Source organism: Loxodonta africana, chromosome 9 (assembly GCF_030014295.1).
Source record: "Loxodonta africana isolate mLoxAfr1 chromosome 9, mLoxAfr1.hap2, whole genome shotgun sequence".
Lineage (NCBI taxonomy): Eukaryota > Metazoa > Chordata > Mammalia > Proboscidea > Elephantidae > Loxodonta > Loxodonta africana.
Window position 1 is genome coordinate 83,589,071 of NC_087350.1, and position 23,360 is coordinate 83,612,430.

General features: G+C 39.4%; 1 protein-coding gene across 2 annotated transcripts in view; it reads right to left on the bottom strand.

Moving 5' to 3' along the window:
• The window catches only part of UBAP1 (ubiquitin associated protein 1), an 86,262-nt gene extending 71,662 nt beyond the window's left edge, over positions 1-14,600 (bottom strand). Inside the window, exon 1 of one of the 2 annotated variants that reach the window (XM_003407310.4) lies at positions 14,488-14,600. The gene's annotated coding sequence lies outside the window, so the exon portion shown is untranslated. Of the gene's footprint in view, positions 1-13,973; positions 14,376-14,487 lie in introns of those variants that run through there. The other variant, XM_010587866.3, reaches the window with a different exon arrangement.
• Between the last annotated feature and the right edge of the window lie 8,760 nt (positions 14,601-23,360).

Here is a 23,360-nt window from a genome sequence, read left to right on the forward strand (position 1 = left end):
TCTGGAGTCTTAAAAGCTTGCAGGTGGCCGTCTAAGATACAACTGTTGGTCTCTACCCCTCTAGAGCAAAAGAGAATGAAGGAAACCAAAGACTCAAAGAGGAAACCAGTCCACAGAACTAAAAGCCCACACGAACCACAACCTCTTCTAGCCTGAGACCAGAAAAACTAGATGGTGCCCTGCTAGTACCACCTGTTCTGACCAGGGACTCAGCAGAAGGTCCTGGATAGAACTGGAAAAAAATGTACAACAAAATTAAAAAAAAGCAAAACATACTGCACCAACAGAGACTAAAGGAACCCCGAGATTATTACCCTAAAATTACCTTTGAACTTCAAAATGAACGCACTCCCAGAGCTCACCTTTCAGCCAAATAATAGATTAGCTTGTAAAATAAACAGTATCACCTGTGAGTAATGTGCTCCCTTAAACAATTAACTATATGAGACTAAACAGTCAATATCCAAAAGCAAAGATGAGAAGGCAGGGAGGGTCAGGGAAGCTACATCAATGGAAACAAAACAAACAAAATGGAAATAATAAAAATGCTGACACATTGTGAAAATTATAACCAATGTCATGGAATAATTTGTATAAAAATTGTTAAATGGAAACCTAATCTGCTGTGTGAACTTTCACCTAAAACAAAATAAAATAGTTTTTTAAAAAAAGCAATATGAACTTGTGATTATTTTTTTAAAATGTATCTTCGTAGGAGCAAGGTCACCCCAATAGCAGTGAGTATCCCTAGCACCCAGATTTTGATCTCTTAATGCCATTTTGTATTAATTCTTAGAGAAATGGCTGTTTTCAGATCTGGGGAGAAGAAATTCGTAAGGTAAGCCTGGGACAGCTTGCTTTGCATAAAATCAAGAAATCTTTCAAAGATTTATGGATCATGTCAAAAGCCACCGACTTGAAATGGCTCCCACTGATCAAAGTTGAAATAATTTATGCATCAAAAAGAATGACTTTGCTTCGAACACATAGTAGAAATCCACAAGTCCATGATAATAATCAAAGAATTAAGACTCTCAGAAAACAAACCATAAAAGTCCACAAATAATTTGCTACCATTACGGATGACTATTACATTAGCTCTTTACTCTGAAAATTGGTAATTAAGAGTAAGAATTAAGCATTCATCCTGCCTTTCCAGTAGGAACTACATTTCAGGGCAAGCCCTGCTGATGGGGACAGCTCCTCTTACAGATGAACGAACATCTGTATAAACATAGTAAATATAAAAGTGACAGACACAGCATAACACCATTTCACAGCTTCTAATGAAATAATGGATTCAAGGAAGAATCATCAATGAATGCTAAACTATTAGGTGAAAGGTTAATAGGGAACTTCATGATAGAAGGGTCAGGATGACAGTGAGTTTGGAATCACTGAAAGTGGGATGACTACTACTAACCGAAATGTTAGTAGTTCAAACCCACCCAGAGTTTTCTTAGAAGGCCTATAGATCTGCTTCCAAAAGGTCACAGCCTTGAAAATCCTATGGCCCACAGTTCTTCTACTCTGTGACACATGGGATCTTCACGAGTCACAATCAATTAACTGGCAACTGTGACTAGTAAAAGTGGGACAACCACTCATTATGTACCTCCTGATGTGAAGCAAAAGGAAGTAACAGTACCATCTTTGTGGTGCTGCCCCTCCCACTCACAAATAAAAAGAACATGAGTTAAATATAGTTACTAATAGCTTACAAGAAATAGAGGACAAGTGAAAAGACACAAGAAAGCACTAGCAAATCCTGACAAATGACCTGGGTACAGGATAGAAACCTACGGGTTTCTCCAGTGAAACAATAACGTGAAATGGGGGTGATTAGTATAGAATACAAGAGACTTAAGAGACACGAAAACCAAATAAATAAGTGCGGACCTTATTTTAATCCTGAATGAAACGAACTGTGAAGTGACAATTTTAAGATACTCAGGGAAATTTTAATATGGATGGTATCAGATTATATTATGGAATTAGTTATAACTTTGTTAGGTTATGTTCCAAAAAAAAATTAGCCTTATCTCTTAGAGCTGCATAATCATTTAAAGGAATAATGTTTGGGATTTTCTTTAAAAAATTCCAGGCACCACCACCACCTCTCACCACCAAAAAAAAAAAAAAGGTAGAAGAGAGCTGAAAAAGAGATCGGTCAAATGTTGAACTTCTTAGAGCTGGATGATAGATAGGTACATGGGAGTTCATTACACTACTCTAAATACTGTATGTTTAAAAATTCATATAATAAAATGTCTAAGACGGAGAAACATAAGAGGTAAAAAACCAAAAACAACTGTTGTTGATGTTGTGTTAGCTGCTGTGAAGTCAGCCCAATTCATGGCAACCCCACGCACAACAGAACAAAACGCTGTCAGGTGCTGCGTCATCCCCATACTCAGTTGCAGATGGGACCACTGTGATCTATAGGATTTTCATTGACTGATTTTTGGAAAATCAGCCATTCTTCGTAGTCAATCTTAGTCTGGAAGCTCCAAAAACAATAAATGGTCTTAACTGGCTCTAAGACTGAACGAACTATCTGTAAAAGACATTTAAGGAGCAAGTAAGGAAACCTGAATAAGCAGTTGTATAATATGCTATTAGGAAACTAATGGTTGCGTGTACTAACAGTATTGTGGTTATGAAGGAAATGTCCTCATTTTTTAAAAGGCTATATAATGAAAAATTCTAGTGTAAAATGTCTATAATTTACTTTAAAATAATTCGACCAAAGAAAAAAATCAGATACCAAATGTTAACTGTTCAACCCTGTCAAGTGGACACCCCAAATAACAACGTACACAATTACCAAAAACATTTTCAGAATAGTAAGAAGATACAGAAATATATAGAGTTCTACAGTGAAGAGGAGCCCTGGTGGCACAGTGGTTAAGAGCTCTGCTGCTAACCAAAAAGTTGGTGGTTTGAATCCACCAGCTGCTCCTTGGAGACCCTACGAGGCAGTTCTACTCTATCCTATAGGGTTGCTATGAGTCGGAAATCAACTCTAGGGCAACAGGTTTCATAGTGTAAAGGTATGTTGTTACCTTGTTTCCATTTTTATTCCCAAACAGAAAAACTAGCTAAATAATTAGTCATTTTTCCTCTTACAGCTGGTTCTCAATCAAAATTTGCTGTTCATAAGAAAAACTGTTGCCACCTGATCACAACAGAAGACTTCAGGCTTCATGCCTCATTCACTCAACATTCATTTAATGTGCACCTACTATTGCCTGGTACCTCTGTAGCTGCTGGCAGTACAGCAGTAACCAGACAAGACTCCTCATTAAAATTCTAATGGAGAAAGACTTTAAGCAAAAAAGAATAAACAAAAGATAATGAGAATTCCTAGATAAGTATATTAGCATTTTAAAAGTGGACAAGAAGTATTGCTACTAATGAAGCGCATGTTGAAAACCTTATAGTTCCCAAAATACTTTCATGTCATCATCTTATCTGAGTCTCATATTGCTGTGAGATACAAGCAGGAATTACTATCCTCATTTTATAAATTAAAAAATTGAAATCTTAGAAAGGTTGGTTTTTAAGTGGGAGAGCTGAACTAGAACTTTAGATCTGACAACTCATCTACGAACAACAGATTGTATTGTTCTACCTACTGCAATACAATCACTCATGGCCAAAGACACTATTTTAAAAGGTTACAGTCAAATAATAAAGTAGGAAATAAGTTTTGTTGTTAGGTGCCCTCGAGTCATTTCCGACTCATAGTGACCCTATGCACAACAGAATGAAACACTTCCCCATCCTGCACCCTCCTCACAATCATTGCTGTTTGACCCATTGTCGCAGCCACCGTGTCTGTCCATCTCATGGAGGGTCTTCCTCTTTTTTGCTGATCCTCTACCTTACCAAGTATGATATCCTTCTCTAGGGACTGGTCCCTCCTGATAACATTTCCAGAGTATGTGAGATGAAGTCTCACCATCCTCACTTCCAAGGAGCACTCTCCAAGTCCTTCTTCCTAGTCTGTCTTAGTCTGGAAGCTCCTCTGAAACCTGTCCATCATGGGTGACCCTGCGGGTATTTGAAATACCAGCGGCATAACTTCCAGTATCACAGCAACACGCAAGCCACCACAGTACAACAAACTGACAGATGTATGGTGGTAGAACATTACAGTCCCCAAATCAAACTTTATGTTACAGTAAACTCAGATCAAAGTACTTCTCTCTAGACCCTTAGTGATCAAAGTTTGATCTTTGGACCACTGGCATAATTTGAGCACTTGTTACTGATGTTGGGCGCTAAGCCTGTTAGAAATGCAAGATTTTAAGACTACCCCAGAAATTATCGAATCAACAATTGAAAGAATCAACAAAACTAGAAGTTGGTTCTTTGAGAGGATCAATAAAATTGACAAACCACTGGCCAAACTGACAAAGGAAAAAAATGAGAAGATGCAAATAAACAAAATGGGCGATATTACAAGTGAATCAACCGAGATAAAGAGGGTTATCACAGAGTATTACAAAAAACTGTAATCTAACAAATTTGAAAACCTAGAACAGACAAATTTCTAGAAACTCACTATCTACCTAAGCTAACATAGCAGAGGTAGAGAACCTAAATAGACCATAACAAAAAAATTGAAGATGTCATAAAAAAAAAAAAAAAACTCCCAACAAAAAAAGCCCTGGCCCAAATGGCTTCATTGGACAGTTCTACTAAACATTCAGATAAGAGCTGACACCAATTTTAGTCAAACTATTCCAGAACGTAGAAAAGGAAGGAATACTCCCAAATTCATTCTATGAAGCCAGCATAACCCTGATACCAAAGCCAGGCAAAGATACCACAAAAAAAATTTTTTTTTAATTATAGACCAATATCCCTTATGGATATAACCCAGGGCCGTTGAGATGATTCCGACTCATAGCGACCCTACAAGACAGAGTAGAACTGCCCCACAGGATTTCTAAGGAGCAGCTGCTGGATTCAAACTGCCGATCTTTTGGTTAGCAGCTCAAGTCTTAAGCACTGGGTACCAGGGCTCCACTGCACCACCACGGCTTCACCGAATACAGACATAAAAATTCTCAACAAAATTCTAGCCAACAGAATACAACAGCCTATCAAAAAAATAACACATCACGATCAGGTGGGATTTATACCAGGGATGTAACGGTGGCTCAACATTAGAAAAACAATCAACGTAACTCATAAAAAAAAGAATCACACAATCATCTCAGTTGATGCAGAAGAGGCATTTGATAAAATCCAACACTGTTTCTGATAAAAACTGAGCAAAATAGGAATAGAAGGGAAATTCCTCAACATAATTAAGGTACATATACAAAACCAATAGCCAACATTAGTCTCAATGGAGAGAGGCTGAAAGCATTCCCCTTGAGAACAGAAACAAGAACGCCCATTATCACCCCTCCTATCCAATACTGTACTCGAAGTCATAGCCAGAGCAATAAGGCAAGAAAGGGAAATAAAGGACATTCAAATTGATAAGGGAGAAGTAAAACTATCCCTTTGCACATGACACGATCCTATACACAGAAAATCCCAGAGATTCCACAAGAAAGTTAATGGAACTAGTTAATAGAAGGGTTCAGCAAAGTGGCAGGGTACAAGGTCAACATATGAAAATCAGTTGGAATCCTCTACATTAACAAAAACTCCAAAAAGGAAATCAAGAAAACAATACCATTTACTGTAGCCACCAAAAGGATAAAATACCTTGGAATAAATCTAACCAGGGACATAAAAGACTTATACAAAGAAAACTATAAAACACTACTGTAAGAAACCAAATCCATCCACGTAGGGACATCTCATCTTCAACAAAGGGTCAAAGTCCATTCAGGGGAAAAATAGTCTCTTTAACAAATGATGCTGGCAAAACTAGGTATCCATTTGCAGAAAAATGAAACATGATCCATACCTCACACCATACACAAAAACTAACTCAAAATTGATCAAAGACCTAAATGTTAAACCTAAAACTATAAAGCTCCTGGAAGATAACACAGGGACAAAGCTAGGGGTTCTAATTTATGGCATAAGTAAACTATCAAACATAACTAAAAATATACAAACAAAAGAAGATAAACTAGATAATCGGGATCTCCTAAAAATCAAATACGTACACTCATCAAGAGAGTAAAAAAAGAACCTACAGGCTGGGAAAAAAATTTGGCAATGACATATCTGAAAAGGGACTAATCTCAGTAATTTATAGAAAGCTTCAACACCTCAACAACAAAATGACAAACAAACCAATCAAAAAATGGGCAAAGGCCATGAAAAGACACTTTACCAAAGAGGTCTGGCAGTTAACAAACACATATGGAGATGTTCACGATCATTAGCCATTCCAAAAAATCAAAACCAAACTCACTGCCATCAAGTCAATTCTGACTCACAGCAACTCTGTAGGACAGACTAGAACTGCCCCAACATTTCCAAGGAGCAGCCAGTGGATTCAAATTGCTGACATCTTGGTTAACAGTCAAGCTCTTAACCACTGCACTACCAGGGCTCCACAGTAGCCATTAGAGAGACGCAAATCAAAACTATGACGAGATATCATCCCTGCAAAAATAGCATTGATCAAAAAAACAGGAAACAACAAATACTGGCGAGACTGTGGGAAGACTGGAACTCATACACTGCTGGTAGGGTTGTAAAATGGTACAGCTACTATGGAAAATGGTATGGCGCTTCCTCAGAAAGCTAGTAATTGAAATACTGTATGCTCCAGCAACCCCACCATTAGGTATACATCTTAGAGAAATCAGAGCAGTGACACGAATAGACATATACATACCATGTTCACTGCAGCATTATGCACAATAGCAAAAAGATGAAGACAACCTAAGTGTCCGTCAACAGATAAACGGATAAACAAATTGTGGTACATGCATACAATGGATTACTACACAATAATGAGAATAATGATGAGTCTGCAAAACATAACACGGATGAATCTGGAGGACGTTATGCTGAGTGAAATAAGTCAATCACAAAAGGGAAAATACTGCATGATACCACTTTTATAAAAAGCTAGGAATAGGTTTACACAGAAAGCAACATTCTTTGATGGCTATCTAGGATGAGAGGGGGAAGGAGAGAGAATCACTTATTAGCTAGTAAATGTTAATTCTGGTGAAGGGAAAGGCAATACGCAATAGGCGGGAAGTCAGCACAACATGACCAAGGCAAATGAAGACACTGAGAGGTACACAAGAATAAAGGATAACTATGCTAAACTACTATACCGAAACCAAAACCAAACCCAGTGCCATCGAGCAGATTCCGACTCATAGCGACCCTATACAATCCTGCAACAACAGTATAACAGCCGAAAATTTGTGAGTGGTTACACAGGTAGATATGTATGCTATATAGATGGGGCAGGGTGTATGGGAGGACATGCGAGTGCATATATGGGTATAGTTCTAGGTATTTGTACATACATATTTGTACACACTGCATGTATATTCATATACATAATATAGCACGTAGGAGGCACAGCTATGGAAATTTCTGAGACATATCCAAACACCTCACGGGACTGAGTTACTGGGCTTGAAGGCTAAGGACCACAGTCTCGGGAGACACCTACGTCAACTAGCATAACATAGTTCATAAAGATAATGTTCTACATCCTAGTGTAGCGAATAGTGTCTGGGGTCTTAAAAGCTTGCGAGTGGCCATCTGAGATACAAGTACTGGTCACTTCCTGTCTGGAGCAAACGAGAGTGAAGAAAACCAAAGATTCAAGAAAGCAATTAGTCCAAAAGACTAATGGCCCACACGAATCATAGCCTCCTCTAGCCTGAGACCAGAAAAACTAGATGGTACCCAGCTACCACTACCAACCACCCTGACCAGGAACATAACAGAAAGTCCCAGTTAGAATGGGAGAAAAACTTAGAACAAAACTCAAACCCGTAAAAAAAAAAGACCAGACTTACTAGAATGATAAGAAGCTAGAGGAACCCCTGAGACTATCTCCCTAAGATACCCTTTTAACCTGGAACTGAAGCCACTCCCTAAGGTCACCTTTCAGCCAAATAAAAGATTATCCTATAAAATAAACAATAACACCCATGAGGAATGTGCTCCATAGAACAATCAATTATATGAGACCAAATGGGCAGCATCTGCAAAAAAGCAAAGATGAGAAGGCAAAAAAGAGGCAGGGAAACTGGAGGAATGTAAATGAGCAAGCCAGGGTGGAAAGGGGCAGAGTGCTGACACATTGCAGGGACAACAACCAATGTCAAGAAACAATCTGTGTATTAATTATTGAATGGGAAACTAATTTGCTATGTAAACTTTCACCTAAAGCACAATAAAATGTCAAAAAAAGAAAAATTACTGAATCAGAATTTACATTTTAACAAGATCTCCAGGTGATTCACATGCACTAAAGTTTGAGAATCACTGATCTAGAACAGCACTGTTCAAAAGAACTTTTTGCAATAATGGAAATGGTTTCATATCTGGACACATGTCTACCACATATGATATTGGACAGGGAAGATCTAAAACACCTCAAACAAGAACTGAGCCTAAACGTAATTTCTCAAAATGTTAAATAACTAATAAGCCTCTGTTGACCTAAAAGGTGCTCTGTCCCACTAAGTATACTATCTGTAGTACATTTATATTAAAAAAATTCTTAATTTTATGCAAAGACCCAACAACTCAAAAAGCACAAAAACCAAAAACCAAACCCAGTGCCGTCGAGTCGATTCCGACTCATAGCGACCCTATAGGACAAAGTAGAGCTGTCCCATAGTTTCCAAGGAGCGCCTGGCGGATTCAAACTGCTGACCCTTTGGTTAGCAGCCGTAGTACTTAACCACTATGCCACCAGGGTCCAGCAACCCTAATATATTTGGAATAGGCCCTAAGATACCTTATTACTGAAGTACTTTACAGACAGTACATTTATGAAAGATTCTCATTTAATAATCTACAATTTTGTTCAACATGGGCTCTCAGAGGGGTAATCTTAGTTACCTCTAAATTCTGCATATGTAAGACACCTCAGTCTCTGAATATGCCAGATAAATGAAGTATTATTATAAAAAGTACAAGGATAAAGTTGATTCCTTATTAAATTGTAAGAACTAGATAGAGTTTCCCATTCCAGAGAAGACAGGAAACAGGAAATAAATAATTCAAAGCCTTTGGTGATTTTCTTTTTCTTTAGGTATTTTCAGACAAAATTAGTGGTAGGTTTGTGTTTTTTCCTGTTGTTAAAATCACTTGGAAATACAGTAAACTCTTGACGGAAGAAAAGTCAACATCTGCAATTCTGAGAATTCACAAGCTACCCCTAAAGTCCACTCTGTATAATTTGGCTTACATCTGAATTTGAATTTTACCCATGGAAGAGAATCACTTCTGTATGAGTGAATGTGGGGTAAGGTATCATGATCTACCGGAAGAAGGAAATTGGGGAATTACTGCCCATATCCTCCCCGACCAAACTGTAGAATGAAATATTAATGCTCCTAAATGACAGGAAGACGTTAGGTTTAGATCCCATTATTAACAATGAGGGCAGAAATGAGGAGGATGCAAATCCTGCCTGGGACCAAGACCATGATGATGAGATGCAGCACAAGACAAGCATGCTGACCTGACCCTAAAGTCTCGAACGGGTTATTTAAGGAAAGCTGAGGAAAGGCCAGACAGTGTAACAAACAACAGAAAAAGACACAGAGAACCCAAGGTCGAGAAGGGGAGAGTGTTGACATGTCACGGGGCTGGTAACCAAAGTCACAAAACAATATGTGTCCTAACTCTTTAAATGAGAAACTAGTCTGTTCTATAAATCTTCATCTAAGAAGTATAATAAAAAAAAAGACAGGAAGGTTATTAAAGATAGCTGAAAACTGAGTCTAGCATCCAAATCTCTAACTCTGCTGTTCTATTTACCCATCACATCGATGATATACTGAAAATCTTCAGTTATATTTTCCTGTAGCTCATGAGGGACATTCTATATACTATGCTAGTTATGCAAAAGTTCTCAAAGATCTAGGGACATACCTTTCACAAATGTCAAGGATGTACTACTACACATCACTATGCAGTATTTGCAATATACTTAAAGTCTGGAGAATGTTTTATATTTCAATGTGATCCTTGCAAAGGATTAAACATTCAGCTCCTCAGAAAAACAATTCCTAAAGCCAAAACCAAACCAAAAACCTGTTGCTGCCAAGTCGATTCTGACTCATAGCAACCCAGTAGAACAGAGAAGAACTGCCTCGTAGGGTTCCCAAGGAGCAGCTGGTGGATTCGAACTGCCAACCTTTTGGCTAGCAGCCGAGCTCTTAACCACTGTGCCACCAGGGCTCCAAAGCCATAGTCCCTAAAAAAATTTTTAAGCAGCTTAATACACAACAGAGAAAATCAAATGCTGCCAAGATTTTTATACCAAAGCTTCAGAGATGAGTTTAATGGTTTAAAGAGTTTAATGGTTTCCACCATTTCTTCCAAAAGTCACACAAGTCCAAGAAAATGGACAGAGTTTACAAAAACAAAAACCCAATCTCTTCCAAGATGTTTCCACATTAGCCCTTTCACAATTTACAACTATTGTTCATAAAGCCAAACACTGCAAAAACTAGACATCAAAAAATCTTTCTGAAAATATTTTAGAAGTATTAACAGCTTAGGCTGAGTGACTCATTATGTACTGTATCAAATACTGTCCATACAAGAAAGAGTTCTCATTGTCTACCACATTACTAACATTTAGCAAAATGCACAGCTCATTCATAAATCTGCTGGTGTCTCAGTTTTGGAAAACGTATGTAACCTGTGTATACAGCAAAATTCAAGCTGTTTTTAAAGCCCTCTGGCCTTATGACTCCGAAGAGAGGCAAGCAACTCCTGAGTAACTGCAAGAAACAGCTTGCCTTTGTAATGCTTACTCAAGCAGATACTTGAAACCAAATGTCAGATTAGATACCACATAATAGATATAGTGTTGTAATTTGTTAAAATAGCATGCCTGGCAGAAGAGACATAAAAAGTACAAACCAGAAAAAGAGAAGGCTGAAAAATTCAGTTCATTAAATTATGGACTTTTCTCACCAAAAGACTATGATGAGATGAAGACAAGTCACTAACTGGGAGAGGATATTTGCAACCTATAAATTAATAAATCGTTAAAATCCAGAACATATAACCCACTGCCATCAAGTCGATTCTGACTCAAAGCAACCCTAAAGGACAGAGTAGAACTGCCCCACGGGGTGTCCAAGGTGGCAATCTTTAAGGAAGCAGACTGTCTCATCCTTCTCCCACAGGATATATAAGAAACTGTCACAATCAGTCAGAAAGAGAAACAATCCCCACTCCCATCCCACAGAAGGCAAAGAACTTGATTACATACTTCATAGAAGAAACACAAATGGTCAATGAATGCATGAAAAGATGCTCAACTTATGGAAATGCTAATAGTAATGCAATAGATACTATTTCAAACCTATCAGATTGGAAAAAAAATTTAAAGGTCTGATGATATTGTTAGGGAGGAAGTAAAGCAACCAAAACATACAGTGCTGTCTCTTGACTCAGTAACCACAAGATTTACAATTACCATGAGCTCATCAATGACTCAAACACTGGAAGTGTTTGGTAAACATTAAGCAACTGATAACGAACAATCCAGAATTCTGAGAATAAATGCGGGTTTACTGCCAAATACAAATTTTGGCCCTTAATGAACTGAGTCCAATCTGACTCAGCAATACAAAAAACCAAACTTTCAGTCCTTATCCAGTTTATCTGGTTGATTTTGTGCAATACAAAATATTCAGGTACTCTTCTCCTCCTAGAATACTGATGACATCATAAGTGACTAAAATTTAAAACGAACTATCGTTCCAGTTACACTACTACTCCAGTAAGAACAAATAATTTAAAATGGTATTACTTTAAAACTAGTATTTACCGTTTACTTTACAGCAATTGGAACAGTCTTGTAGAGGGGCAAAATGGTGTAACAAATGCAGCATGGCATTCAGGTTGGACAGACTGGAGTTCAAATCCAGCCTCTACCATAACTGTAACCTTAGTTAAGTTGCTCAACCTCTCTGATCCTTAGTTTCCTCAATACACAAAAAGTATGCAAACCACAACCTACCTACCTAATCACATGGTGAGGATTAAGTGAGATTACATAAAATGCTTAAGAATGCCCGGCTTATTAGAATTATGCCCAGCATCAGTGGCTTTCCCCTTGTGAATCTTGTTACCCTCACCTAAAATTTTTTAAACCTGGAACTATAACCCTCAATTCATAATATCTGTTACTCTTAGATTCAAATTATTTTCCAACATTACAGGAAACAATATGCTATGGGTTAGACGATCTTACTTCTTTCTCTTAAATCAAAGGATCTTTCCTAGAAGCAATTAGATTCTGGCAAAGAGGACAGATTTTCACTTGTCTTGGTGGTATACAAGCAGGTATTCCCATACTGTGTGGGAAACTAAATCCAGGTGATTTCTAAGCTTCCTTTCAACTCAAGGTTTTTCACTTCTAAGAAAAATTTTATTTAATGGTTTAAGATACTACATATTACCTTTCGGATTTCTTGAAAAAGATGGTCTAAAGAGAACTGATTAATGATAAACTGATAATGATAGCTCCTTTTTGGGGGGAGGGGTCAGTCTGTGGAAAAAAAGTTTACACTTAAAATTTATCTACATTTGAAAAACCTCAACACATTCAAGGATATAATCAGAGAACTGGAAAATTTATAGTATCTGCATCTACACCCTGGGCTAATGATAATGTAATGTTGAAAATACTCAGAAAGACTTTTAATCACTGAATGAAATTTCTGGGGTCCTCATTTTAGATACCTTACCATAATCAAGAGAAGGATGAAAGAAAAGCACAAAATAAAGTGACATGTCCCAAGCAAAGAAAGTTGAACTTACAACTACTGATGAGAGTTATCTACAGACCTAATATTACCACAATACTTTTACTGTTTTCTTCAAAATTAAAAGGAAAAATAAACCTTTCAGATACACATAAAATGTCATGATGAGGTAATGAATCTTAAATACTAAACAAAAGAAATTAAGTTCTTATAATTGCATACTTTAATTTTCTTCCTTTGCCTTCATTTGTAAAATAACTTTTTTTCCCCCCAATGAGGCCACAGCAGGTTAATAAGTCACTTGCCAACCTGCTGTGCAGTGATCGAGACGCTCACTAAACACTGGGGAAACATTAATTTTCCCGTTTCCATGAATATAATGCAACACACATTATTAATGCAACACAGAGTAGGCATTCATTAAATCTCAAATAAGTAGCAGAAGAAATAGGGCCAACTAGAAATAAAAATGTAATTTACAAAATTCCAAGAATATAAGTTAATGCAGATAATGTAATTTTTTCAGACTCAGGACATTTCACATTCTTTGATACAAGATAATACAGAAACTTCCCATTTAACTAGGCTGGGAGGTTAACTGGAAAGAGCTATCTATCACTAAAAACTAAGTGCCCTGTTTTTCCCACCACCAAATCTGATAAATTTTAAAAGGGAAACATCCATTTACAGCTACCCAAATTCTCGAATACTAATAAAAGAACTGAGAAAAGAGACAAAGCACTAGTAATTGGGGTAAGAACAAGACGTATTTAATAGTCAATTACCAAATCTGATTAAACACCCGATGGTGTCTAAAAACTCTCAAAATTTTATTTAACATAAAATGTGTTTTTATGCCTAGCCATACTTTCAAGAGGCTAGTCTGAAGAAAACTACGTGTGGCAACATCACGAAGGTCAAAGATCACTGGTACAGCAGATCAAATAAATGTAACTTGACGTTCCACAGATGTAAGGCAGTTTTTTGAGGCCCAGGTGAACTGTACAAGTAAGTCCCCACCCAAAAAACAAACCAAAAAAAGCAAGATAAACATACCTGGAAAAGGCCAGACAATGTCAAAAAATATCCCCAAAGCTCAGTCACCCGAGTATGGTCTCCTCCCTTTTTCCCTAATCTCATCGCCTCGGAGAGACCTAAACCAGTTTCTCACGCCCCCAGCTCAACCTCAGCTCCCCATCCCTAATCGTCTTTACCAAAATCTGGGTCTACCTCACCGACATCTTTCACATAGTTCCCACCAAGCTCTCACTCGCCAGATTCTATCTACTGCACCTATCTTCCAGTAGGATATTAGTCTCCTTAATCGGAACTCGTTTTTCCGCATCCCATCTGCCCTCCGCCCCTTCAACTCCGATCTCACTTTGACCCTTCTCTCCCAGAATCCACCCCAAGTCACTAATCTCCGGTCCCTTCTCCATTCCACCCCCCAGTTCTTTTCATCCCGCCAGGGTCTTTCCCTAGCTTCCTCCCTCAACATCTCCCAATACAGGGCCCCCTCCCCCCAACTCCGCCCCTTTCTCCCCCCTCTCCCAGAGGGAGGCCCCCTCACCTGACGCCGCTACCGCCGCTACCGCCGCCGTCCCAGAAGCCAAAGGTGCTGGCGCCGGGCGGCCGCCCAGGCTCTGTCCCTGCTGAGCTCCCGAGGCCCCTAAGGAGAACGAAAGCCACCACCTCCAACTCTGCCCGCCCCGGGCCAGGCCGTCACCGTAGACACCACCAGTACCGCAGCCGCCATGTTGAAATCCTACTTCCCTCCTCCTTCCCCTCACTGCTCCGCCCTTTGGGCGTCTGACGTGATGGCGCCGCGCTCCACCCGCCCGGACCAATGGGAGGAGTCGACGGTGACGTAACTGACCTCTCCTGCGCTGAACTCTTCTGCAGCCCCGGGGGCTGCAATTGGAATGGGTGCACTCTGCAGACCTAACGGAGGAAGAAAAGGGGACACTAAGAGAATAAAGTGTAGCGGTTGGAGAGACTGCCAAGGCTGGGAAGCCCGGAATCGAGAAGCGACGCACAAAGATTTAGCAACGAATCCTGCTTGGGAAGCAGGGTCTGGATTACGGTCCCGGATCAATGACATGATAAAAGCCTTACCCTCTCTGGGACTCAGTTTTCCCATTTATTAATGAATGGGTTGAAAAATGACATCTAACTTTCCCTCCAATTCTGACATTCAACGAATTTAAACCAGGTAATTTAATCCCAATTTTTCACTGCCTTCTGTGTGTATTGAATGTCTCCTGGAATGAGGTGCATAGAGGATTCGTAACTGAATGGAATGAATCTCTGTTACCAGAAGTTCATAACTGGCGGGAGAAATAGATGCATAAACAGCTAACTGGTGTAACCTGTGGAAGTATTGCTTTGAGAAAAGTTTACTTCTGGCTAAGGGATTAGGAAGGACTTCTTTATCTACACTTTCTGGCTGAGTAAAGAATGCATACACTTCCAAGTCTTCTGCACCCTTGTTTTCTCTCCAGAGCTCCAGTATCAGAAAAAATGGTATTTGTACTTTGAAGGCTGTGGCACTTTTAACTGGCAAGGAGAGAAGGTGGGCATTCCAGAAAGGGAGATCAAAGAGCAGAAAATAGCAAGTCATTAATTCTGGTTTGTTTGCCTACTTAATTCAGCAAATAATAGGCAGCCACTGGAGGTTTGTGGAGAGATCAGTGAGCTGAGTAAAGCTCTTCATCAGGAGAATTAAAATAGTATTGTAGTGAATAAAATGGATTAGAGACTACTGGTAGACTTCTAAAAGATGACAAACACCTGAAAGCAGAAGCAGTGGAGAATGGAGACTAGGAGATGAACTGGAGCAAGATTTAGGAGATAGAGTCAATTAGATTTAGAGAGCTGCTATATGGGAGGTAGTGGTGAAGAGCTCAGCTGCTTACCAAAAGGTCGGCAACTCAAGTCCACCAGCCGCTCCTTGGAAACCCTTTGGGACAGCTCTACTCTGTCCTATAGGGTCGACTTCATGGCAATGGGTTTGCTTTTTTTGGTTATATGAGAGGAGGAGAAAGAGCCCTGGTAGCATAGTGGTTAAGAGCCATGACTGCTAACCAGAAGGTTAACAGTTCAAATCCACCAGCTGCTCCTTGGAAACCCTATGGCGCAGTTCTACTCTGTCCTATAGGGCTGCTATGAGTCAGAATGGACTTGATGGCAATGGCTTGGTTTGTGAGGAGGAGAAGAAGAAGAAACTACCAAGTTTTGGGGGTCTCTTATTAACAGAGACAAGAAAGACCTAAGGTTTGCTGAAGTGCTGAGGGAGATAATGAGTTCAGTTTGTCAAACTGAGATTAAGACGATGGCAAAATTTTTTTGAGACATGTTGAGAGGAAATGTAGGCTTGGAACTCAGGAAGGAGGTAAGGAGTACATATATGCAGTATGTTGGTACTCCTTAAACAAGTAAGCTTTTCATTCATTCATTTGACAAGTATTTATTGAGTGCCTGCAATGTGCCAGCACCGTTCTAAGCACTGCAGATACAACAACATATAAAACAGACAAAATAGTCCCTACTTTCACAGAGTTTACATTGTAGAGAAAGGCAGCTAATAGACAATGGTGGTAAGTGCTAAGGAGAAGAATAAAGCAGGAAAAAAAAAAACTAGAAAATATTGACAGTTTAAATTTAGAAGGGGTGGCCAGGGAAAGCATTACTGAAAGGTGGCATATGAGAAAAGACCTAAAAGAAAGTGAGGAAATGAGCTATGTAGATATCTAGGAGAAGAAAATGCCAGTCCAAGGGAACTGCAAGTACAAAAACCCTAGGGTGAAAGCTCACCTCCTATGCTCTAGATACAGTGAGCAGCCCAGTGTGGCTTGAATGGAGTGAGCAAAGAGAAGAGTAGTAAGAGATGAAGTCTAGAGAGCTAGCAGGGGGCTAAATCACACAGGTCATTCTAAATCATTTTAAGGACTTTGGCTTTTACTCTGAATGAGCTAAAAAGCCATTGGAGAGTTTTGAAAAGAGGAGGGACAGCATCAGACTTTTTAACAGAATCACTCTAGCTACTACAGAGAATTAACAAAAGAGGGGCAAAGATGGAAGAAGAAAAATTACTAAGAGGTTATCGTAGTATTCCAAACAAGAGATGATAGTACCGTGGACTAGAGTGGTATCAATGAAAGTGATCAGAAATAGTCAGGTTCTGGGCACATTTTGAAGATAGAGCAATAAGAATCATTCAGAGAAAGGATGAACGAAGGAAATGAGAGGAAGCAAGGATGACTGAGGTTTTTGACCTGAATCAAATTCTTCCACGTTTGGCTGGAAGAATGGAAAAGAGATTAATCAAAATTTCTGAGGATGGAACCTTTAGGAACACTAATAAAGAAGAAGCAGAGAAGGAGATGGAAAAATAGTAGCCAGAGAAGTACGAAGGAATCAGAAGACTATAGTGTCATCGAGGATAAAGAAAGATAAACCCTGGGAGGGCTGGGCTTGTGCCTCTCCTTTCAAAGTAAGACTCTCGGAGACTAGGGACAAGCTTCCCCCATCAGACAGGGACTTCTTGAGATTCCCCATCAGCCTAGGTCTCCTGATCAGAGATTTTTTTTTTTTCTCTGCCCTCTTGTCTTAAGTAGGGACCAGGTTACTGAGTGTCCACTCCTGAGCCAGCCTGTCTTGTTCCACCCACATCCCACAGAGGTTACTCATCCTTGAAAAATGGAAGGAAAGTGGAAAAACAAACACTTCTTAACCTTCTTAAGAGTGGTTTATACTTGTGGATCTCAAGGTATGACTCACCAGGGGCTAGAATAGGCTGAACAAGATGCCAGTCTTCTGCTGTCACTGCTCTGTGTCTTTCCCTCCCAGTGCCTCTGAATAGCGTCCAGTATACCTGCTGGTCTGCGGCAGCATTCCAGCCCGAGAAGTACCAGGTTACACTCCTCCCTGTCTCCATTTTTTTTCCCCCTCTTTTATACCCTAGGCATTTAGGGTGTCTAAGAGCAGAGGCAGAAAAGACAATCAGCTCTGAAATCTTTTATTCATTCAGCCATCAAGCACTGACCAAGTCATAACATGTGCCAGACATCATGAGTCTACAAAGATGTTCTCACAGAGGCCCAAAGAGGCAGTCAGTCACAAAAGTGTGCAGATAATGATAATACCCGGAGGAAAATCACCTGGGTTTCTTAGGTAGCACATTCCATGCCTGAAGAGTAGAGAGGAAAGAAAGTTCAGATGGACTTGAGAAATCAAAAAAGACTTCGTGGAGAATTGATGCATTTAAGTTAGGCCTTAAAGGACAGGTAAAATGAAGTTTACCCAAAAGGAGTAGGAAGAACAGTGAACAAAAGCATGGATGCAGAAAAGTTCCAGGAAAATTCATAATCAGTAAGTAGAGCAAAGGATATATGTAAGAGAGCAGAGGGAGATAAGATTGGAGAGACCAGAAGGAAAAAAGGTTGGCTTGGGTTTAACATTTCTGAGGTTTTGAAGTGACTGGTGTCCTTGGCAAAGGAATATTTTTTCCCGGGAAAACCAAAAGTTGGGATGAATCATTAGAGCCTTGAAAGTCAGGTTGTAATCCTTTGCACTTACCCAGAAGCTCATAGTTAGAATTAAGGACTCAGGTCTCTGGCTGATCTCTGAGATTCCTACCAAGTCTAAGACCTATGTGATGACCATAATATAAAGATGCAATTGTCCTGATGAGCATGAAGGAATAAAAATGATTTCAAATTCCAAAAGAATAATATAAACTCAAAAAAATAAATAAATCTCTAAAATATTAAAAGAGACTATAGAAGAATATTTTTTGAATAATGGGATGGGAAGAGCTTTTCTAATCATGACCCAAAATTCAGAAGCCATAAAAAGTGGTTGACAGATTTGATGATGGCAAAAGACCCCATACACAAAGTGAAAAGACAAACTGGAAGAAATACAAATAGCCGGTGAACATGAAGATAGTCAACATCACTGATCTTTTTCTTTTTTTTAATAATGTCATAACATTTGTTAGATTTTTAATATGGGAAAAGGGTAAGGAAAATAAAACTAGCCTTTAATCCTACTGCCAGGTAACTCCTGTTAACATAACAATAAAGAAATAAAAATAGATATGCATGGTCAGAAAATTCAAAGAGTACAGAAAGATAAAACACGTAATTCATTCCTCATTCCATTTTCCATCTTAGGGCCCTAGTCCCCTCTCTCCAAAGGTGACCACTGTAAGAATTTCTTGTTATTTATTCATCCAGAAAAAAACAAGTTGAAAGCCCTGTGTTTTATTTACACTAAAGGGGTCATTTTATCCACTGTTCTGTACCTTGTGTTTTTAATTTGACAATATATCAAGGAGATGTTTCAATATCAATCCCTACAGAGCTCACTTACTCTTGTTAACCACTGCATATTCTTCTATTGTTCAAACATAGTAGAGATTGTTAGCCTTGTCCTCTGCTCATAGACATTAGGTGTTTTCCATTTTTTGCTACTATAGGTAAGGCTTTAGTGAACTCCATGATGTTGTTGTTGGGTACTGTCAAGTCAATTTCTGACTCATAGTGACCCCATGTGACACAGTAGAACTGCCCCATGGGGTTTTCTTGGCTGTAATCTTTACGGAAACAGATCACTAGGTCTTTTTCCTGTGGAGCTGCTGGGTGGGTTCAAACCACCAACCTTTGAGTTAGCAGCCAAGTGTTTAACTATAACACACCAGGGCTCCTTTTTTCATGAACTCCATATACACCTTATATTTTGAGGGGTGGGTATAATTGGAGCATAAATTCCTAATAACAAAATTGAAGGACCAAAAACATGTGTATCAATACAGGGGAGGTCAGCACAACTGGACTGGACCAAAAGCAGTTTCCTGAATAAACTGACTGCTTCAAAGGTCAGCGGAGCAGGGGCGGGAGTTTGGAGACTATGGCTTCAAGGGACATCTAAGTCAATTGGAAAAATAAATTCTATTAAGAAAACATTCTGCATCCCACTTTGACGTGTGGCGTCTGGGGTCTTAAACACTAACAAGCAGCCATCTAAGATGCATCAGTGAGTCTCAACCCACCTGGATCAAAGGAGAATGAAGAACACCAAGGACACAAGGTAATTACCAGCACAAGAGACAGAAAGGGCTACATGAACTAGAGACTACATCATCCTGAGACCAGAAGAACTAGATGGTGCCTGGCCACAACCGATGACTGCCCTGACAGGGAGCATAACGGAGAACCCCTGAGGGAGCAGGAGAGCAGTGGGATGCAGACCCCAAATTCTCATAAAAAAACCAGACTTAATGGTCTGACTAAGACTAGAAGAATCCCGGCGGTCATGGTCCCCAAACCTTCTGTCAGCCCAGGACAGGAACCATTCCCAAAGCCAACTCATCGGACATGGATTGGACTGGACGATGGGTTGGAGAGAGATGCTGATGAGGAGTGGGGTACTTGCATTAGGTGGACACTTGAGACTATGTTGGCATCTCCTGTCTGGAGAGGAGATGGTAGGGTAGAGGGGGTTAGAAACTGGCAAAACGGTCACGAAAGGAGAGACTGGAAGGAGGGAGCGGGCTGGCTCATTGCGGGGAGAGTAAGTGGAGTATGTTGTAAGGTGTATTTAAGTTTATATGTGAGAGACTGACTTGTTAACTTTCACTTAAAGCACAATAAAAATTACTTAAAAAAAACGTGTAGTTTAAATTTTGATGGATATTGCCAAATCGTCCTGCAAAAAGTTGCACCAGTGTATCCTCCCATCAACAGTATATGAGAATGCCTCCCATGGGAAAATTATCTTGGAAATTATCAAGCTTTTCATTTTTGCAAGACTGATAAGAAAAAAAAATTTCATTGTTTTGATTTGCATTTCGTTAATTATCGGAACAACCAAACATCTTTTCATATGTTTATTAGTTGTCTGTATTTTTCTTCTCTGAATAGACTATTCATATCCTTTGTCTATTTTTTTCTAAATTTTATTTATTTTGTTGTTATTGTTGAGATCACTGATAATTTTTAAAAATGAAACAAGGCCCCATTTTGCATCTAACAAACTGACAAAAGATGAAAGGATAATTACTACCAATGCTGGTGTGGATGGAGAAATAAGCATTCTTATGCACTGTTGATAGAGTATAAATGGGTAGAACCTTTTTGTAAAGCAGTTTAGCAGTGACTATCACAATATGGGGCCCTGGTGGCACAGTAGTTAAGCGTTTGGCTGCTAACCAAAAGGTCACCAATTCAAATCCACTAACCGCTCCTTGGAAATCCTATGGGGCAGTTCCAGCTCTGTCCTGTAGGGTTATTATGAGTCAGAACTGACTCATGGCAACGGGTTTGGGTTTTTTTGGTTATCACAATACATTGTAAAATAAAAAAGCAAGTTAAATGATAATGTATTTTGTACCCGTACATATATGTTGGCTATTTGTGTTTCTTTGGTAAATTGCTTCTTGACAAGGTACTCTCATTTTTTTCTACTGAATCATTATATTTTTCTTTATTGATTTGTAAAGGTTCTTAATGAACTGGGAATATTAACCCTTTGTCTATTATACGGGTTACAAATATTTTCTTCCAGTTTATCTTTTCAGTTTTAGATAGATTAAAAAAAAAAATTTTTTTTTTTTAGGTAAGATAAATATATAGATGATACATAGACCAACAAAAAAAACAGATATGTTTAAATGAGAATAGATAAAAGGCTGAAAGAATGTGCACCAAACTATATACTGTGGCTCCTGGGGGAGAAAGGCTTAGCTGGAGGGGGATGAGCAGCAGGACCTGGAACCAAAAAAAAATTTTTTTTTTTTTGAGGGAGAAAAAGTGGAAACCATGTGGGATGTGCAGCAACTGCTGGAAAATGCCCCCACAGAGGAAAGAGAAAAGAATGAAGAACTACCCTGGCTTCTCCCGTCCTCCCGCCCTCCAAACTCCTGCCAGTGCCTCCCATTGGCTGAATATAGCTAGAGTCTGGAGCCCTGCGTAAGAGCTACGAGTGCTAACCAAAAAGGTTAGCAGTTCGAATCCACCAGCCACTCCTTGGAAACACTATTGGGCGGTTCTACTTTTCCCATAGGGTCCCTAAGAGACAGAACTGACTTGATGGCAATGGATTTGGTTTTGGGTTTTAGCTATAATTCAGGTGGCAAGTGAAAGGGAAATGTAGTTTTCAGAAGAACTGAGAATAGGTCTGTGAGGACAGATGCAATGACCAACCCCAGCAAGTTATTGGGTAGTTCATAGAATCAACAAGAGAGTTGGAGAACTAGATGTGAAAATCTAGGGGAAAAGTACAACAGGAAGCATGGCAAGAGTCATACTGCAAGAATAGCCTGAGTAAAAGATAATTAATTTTCTAAATTTTTAAAAAGATGGTGTGGGTAAACTGTCCTGGCACTGGGCCTAAAGAGCACTGTCCATAGTAATCCGTTCAGCTAATACACTGAGGTCTACTATACACCAAGCCCAGTGCTGCATTGGAAACAAAGATTAACAAGACCAGGTTCCACCCATCAAGAAGCTCAGAGGGAAAACAAACACATAAAGAGACAATTACAATAGACAAATAGTCTCAGAGAGCCTCGAGGATAAGGCTAGTCCCTAGGCTAAACTGTGCCTTTGTGAACAATAGAAAAAGGTGGTTGCAGTGCCAGGGCATAACACCGCGGTAAACTGAGTGTAGCTAGATTTCAGCCTTCTTTGGACCCTCAGCCAGGCCCTTTAGTGTAGAAAGTGTGCATCCATACATGGCTGTCCTACCTGAGGAAGTAGAGGCTAGCACTTATGGGAGGCAGAGTGGAGACATCCGGTGAAACTGTGTACTTGTGTAGCAAGAAGGCCCAGGAACCCATCCTACTAGCCCAGAACATCATGAGAAGCCTCCATGGTTTCATTTGCTTCAGGCGCTGCTAACTGTGACAAGTTGGCCAGGAAACTGCTGGGAATCTGGAAAGGCTCCTTTGGAGAGAAAAATTGAGGGATAATGTTTTCAGCTTTGTTTTGGTTCGCCCATCAGGTTGAGTGCCAGATGTTTTTTTCTGGTTCCCAAGATAGCATGTTAGATCTAAAAGGCTCCTTTGTCCAAAGATGATGAAATGTCAGTATACACAGTTAAGTGTGAGAACATGGAAATTGAGTCCTGTGTCAAGTCAGCAAAACTTTGATCTGCTGCTGTGTCAATCCAAGATTTGATATTACCATTTGAGTCTCTACTTTAAGTCACTGATGTATAACAACATCAGTGTCCAATAATGTAGGATCAACTGGATAATCCATATGAGAGAATGTTATGCAGCCATTAAAAAGGAAGTTATACGGCCTAAATATCCATCAACAGATGAACAGTTATACAAAATGTGTTATGTAGGTACAGTGTAATATTACTCAGCCATAAAGAGAAATAAAGTCCTAGTAACATGCTACAACATGGATGAACCTTGAAAACATTACGCTG